The sequence below is a fragment of the Prionailurus viverrinus genome, chromosome C1 (assembly GCF_022837055.1).
Source record: "Prionailurus viverrinus isolate Anna chromosome C1, UM_Priviv_1.0, whole genome shotgun sequence".
Taxonomy (NCBI): Eukaryota; Metazoa; Chordata; class Mammalia; order Carnivora; family Felidae; genus Prionailurus; species Prionailurus viverrinus.
The window spans coordinates 138,187,651-138,192,290 of record NC_062568.1 but is presented as its reverse complement, the minus strand read 5'-3'; the positions used below and the strand labels follow the sequence as shown (position 1 = coordinate 138,192,290).

Sequence of the window (4,640 nt, the reverse complement as noted above, 5' to 3'; positions counted from 1 at the left end):
TTTTCCAGTTGGTTATTAGGTCAGATAAAGCCAGATAAATACAGGTCAAAAACTTATTCTATTTCACCGTCTCTCTGATCATTAAGATTAAAGTCATATGTGATTATTCATTTATCTGTCAAATATGTATTGATGACATAGGCTAGGTGGTAAAACAGTAGTGGGCAATGTAAACATGCCTCCTGCTTTCATAGAGCTTACACTCTAGTGGGGAAAAAAATAAATATATTAGTTAACAAATAAGGTACTTTCATCTAAAGTTAACGGCCATCGGAAAAAAATCAAATACATGGTTTTTTGATTTGGGAAGCTAATTTGGATTGAGGGTCAGTTAAGCCTGTCAGAGGAGGTAACAACTGCACTGAGACCTAAGCTAGACCTTCTCAACCTACAATTTGCATATGAATCACGTGGTGATCTTGTATAAGGCCTGTTATGATTTAGTAGGTGAGGGGTTGTGTGCCAGTTTCTGCATTTCTTACAAGGTCCCATGTGATCACTATGGTGTTTGTTCGTGGAGCACTTGTGGGGAAGAAAGTCCAGTGAGAAGAATCTAAAGAGAACTCCAGAGAGAGAAAACAGCAATTGCATGGATGCTGAGGTGAGAAGGAGGTTGATGTTTGGGTTCGAGAAATACCGTTTTGTAGAGAGAAGCTAGGAGTGGTGAGTAGGAGATGAGGACTACGCAGCAAGTTCAAAGTGGGCCAAATCACACAGAGCCTTCAAGGCCAGAAGGTTTCCTTTTATTTCAGGGTAGTGGAAGACATTGGAAGATGTCAAGGGGACAAAGAGGAACACGGTCAGATTGAAGCTCTTGAAGATCAACCTGAAAACCAAGCGATAAAATGAATTTTAGGGGAGCAAGAGTAGGAGGAGAAGAGAGTTTAGGAAACCAGAGTGGCACTCCTTATGTGAGATGTCGGCGGCTCGGACCCGGATGGCAGCAGGGGAGAGCGAGAGCAGCGGAAGGCTTGGATGGTGAGCTGGGAGCAGAACCAGCAGGACAAGTGCATGGATGAGATATAGAGGAGATAGGAAAGAGACATTAAGGATGTCAACTGGATTTACGTTTTGATCAGCAAATAGCAGGTGACACCGTGTCCTGAGATGTAAAACCAAAGCAAAAACCAAAAGTAAATAAGTAAGTAAATAAATAAATAAAACAAAAACCAAAAACAAAAAACTTACCTTTTTTGGTAAGTGGGAAGGGAATATCATCCAGAGTGACTCTTACAACTAAAGCCTCTGTTTGTATGTGTGCTGCTGCAAATTTCATTTAGAATCTGACATTAGAATCAAGGTAGGAAGGCAAATGCATCTGAGAATTCCTTGATTAATTAATTGATTAGAAAGCCATTCAGGGGGCTCTTTCTCACAAATCCACCCTCCCTCTCCCGGTCACAAAGAAAGAGAAGAAAGATAGATCATCAGTGACAAATGGCCTTTGCAGAAGCAAACTTAGGGCCAGTTTCACTCCAGGAGACAACACTGCCTCTCTCCCTCATGGTTTCCAGTGCTCTACATGTTCATAGAAACTTCTCTAGTAAACAAACTATAAAAATGATGCGTGAAAGTATAGTCTTGCGTCTGCGAGTTTAGAATCATTCGGTAACGTATCATTACAAAAAAGAGAGAGAAACAGTGCTACCCTGATGAGTGATGGAAGTTGTCTGACAAACAGAGTTTTACATTATAATGTAAATTAAGTAGACTTTTTTTTGCCTGAGGCTGGAATTTTCCAATGGAAGTTGATTTCTTAGAATGGGGATGGATGGAAAGTTAGGGTATTTCTAAAGACCCACCAGTAAAATAGCAGTGTTTTACCCTCAGAGATTTCTCCCTGTTGGATTCCCATGAATAATTTCCATTACTGGAAAGAGTTTAAGAAAAAGTTACCTTTTTCCAGTTGAGCCTCTTTTGACACATTTTTCTGGTACCATTAATATGCTCATATTTCCTGTTGGAAGAATGGTTAAGATCTGAATGATTATTCAAATCCATTTTTTTTTCCTTTCAAAGTTATTTTTCCTTGAAGAAGTTTCTTTGTCACTGTCAAGGTTAAGTGAAGTCACTCCTGAAGGAAAAAGCAGAAGGAATTTGGAAAACCATAAACCCCAGTGACCTATCTCAAGAATCCCCAGTAGATCTCAGGGTTTTTAGGGTAAATCATTTTGGGAAAATGTTTTCTTCCTTTGCTGTTAGGTTGACGAGGCAAAAGAAATAATACTGTTTGTGTCGACCTTTGTTCTAGAACAATTTCTCAAAGCAGGTTATAGGATTCCTGGGAATTTCTACCTGAATGATACAAAGTTGCATTTTCACCACCCAAAACCGCACATAGCAGATACTCAGTAGATGTTAATTGAATTACATTGAATTCTAAGAATCTGCTAGAAATCTTAGATCAGTTCCTTTCATCTTACAGATAGTGAGCAGGAAGCCAAGGAGGACAAGTTGAGAGTCTGGCCCCTGGGCAAAAGGACACATGTGGGTTAGGAATCTCACCATTTCCTTTGAAATTGAAGATGCCAGTTTCTTAAGGACACTTTATAGATCAAGGCCCTGAATCCATAAACATCCCCTTTGCAATTATCTTGCTAATTCTTTCTACAGGCAAACTTCTAAGTTTTTTCTTTACTGCTGTGGTAGGATAAGCAAAGATCCTTCCCACCCCCGCTCCATCTGGGGAGAGATGTGGGGATCAACAAATTCTATCATAGGAAGTAAACAAACATTCTCAACTTACAGGGACCTTTGTAATGACATGGATCCAGGAAGGAAACAAAAACGACTTTACCACAATAATGCCAAAGTTTTCATCATAGGGCTAGGTGAAAAACACGCTAATGGCTGAAAAGTACTTTGCCTCTGTGTTACTGGCCTGCATTCTCTTTGGCAGATGAGTAATACTGACCGCGGGGTGGGGGTGGGGGTGGACATCTGTCCTTAGGTAATTCAGGAGGAAACTGGCCTCTGCTGGCCACCCTCACGGCCTGAGAGGGAAAGGCACTGAACGTGCACACTGTGTTCCACTACAGGACCAGCCCACGTTCCTCCTACTTGAGAGCAAGCAGCAGGCTGGGCAGAGGAAATCTTCCATTAACATCCAGCTGAAGTCCAAGGCATTAATTTTTGCACTTAAGAAGAGACAGCGACAACTTAGGACGGCTTCCTCTTGTGAGGAATGGGGCAGCTTTCTGTGGCTAAGGGATGGGGATGCTACCTAGGAAACTTAGAGACAGGATGTGAGTAGGGTGACAGAGGCCTGGGGAGAGAGAAGTAGAGAGCAACTGGAACATCCATTTGGTGTAGCTCCTGAAAGCTCGATGTGATTGATCCCTTGTCCTGTCTGCTCACCTCCACCTTTCCCCACAAGGTCACAGGGAGCAGGTTACTAAGACAGGATATCACTATCTGTGCTACTAGGAATGATTTTCAATGCTTACCTAACTTTTGGGGTTACTCCTTCGTCGGTGTTCAAGGGTGTTTAGGCTCAGGAAATTAGGTGTGGTTGTATCTAGGAAATACAACAAGCTTCCTGGTCACTTGGTGGGCCTGGGTAGACATGGGTCTAGGAGGGACACAGGCCAGACTCTTTCCCATCACTAAGATAAAGAGGAATTTACAGGCCAGCAGATGACCTCCCCCCTCCCAAGTTGTATGAGACAAGATACCTACTTTGCCTTGACCTCCCCCTTCGAATGCTAGCCAAGTCCATGCACACGACAGCAGGACAGGAGAGGGGTTCCTGGAACACCCGGTTCACGTGACATTTAATTGTTATTGCAGGTGGTGGGCACATTCTGGCACTGAGCAATCCTTCCACAAATGCTAATTAAATGCCTAGAGATGGCAGAATCCAAGCTTAGTTCTGGGGAAATTAATTCTTTTTGGTCTCTGACCTTAAAGATCTCATAATCGATTGAGGAAGATAACCATGATGGGATCATTTGTTTCAACTCAATTGGATTGAAGAGGAGACTATGAAATAAGTCCAGTTGGTTCACCCAAGAGATGAGAAGGACCTGAGCAGGTGCAGCGGCAAGAAGGATGAACTAGAGAGGGAAACTGAGTCTGAGAGACATTCTGAAGGAATTCCAAATGGCTGCGTTAGGCAGCTGGACACAGTGGGAAAGGGGGCAGAGGGTGGGGGGAAGGAGCTTGTGGGCTCCTGTTACATAATTCTGACCTCGTGTACTTAGAGAAACTAAAGTTGAAATTTAAACGTCAATATTGTCCAAGTCAAAGGAAGAACTGAGAAGCTCCTCTGACCAGCTTCTGTCATTTATCGCCCCACATGATTCGACTTGACTGAATTGACAGGCAAAGTGTTTTAAATTTGGGGCTTTCGGTGTGAGTTCCAGGGCAACCCCAGCTCGGAATTCCCTTTCGAGGGGTGTCAGAGCTGCTCCTGCCTGTCAGTCCCTAGACTGTCATGATCAAAGACTCAGCACCTCTGGGATAGGGCAGCTTCAGTTGTGGCATCAGGGACTTGGTATTTATTCTGTGTCATGAACGAGGCTGTTGTTTTGCCCTTTTGGACAAGTGTGTGTGTGTGTTGGAGACTGTGTAGATTCTGGCAGTTCTAGAAAGGGTGGGGCAGAGGACTCACCTCAGGGAAGGGAAGGAAACAAAGAACA

The 4,640-nt window shown here is 43.2% G+C and overlaps 1 pseudogene; it reads right to left on the bottom strand.

The window, feature by feature from the left end:
* Positions 1–1,352: 1,352 nt before the first annotated feature.
* Positions 1,353–1,583, bottom strand: LOC125174110 (uncharacterized; annotated as a pseudogene).
* Between the last annotated feature and the right edge of the window lie 3,057 nt (positions 1,584–4,640).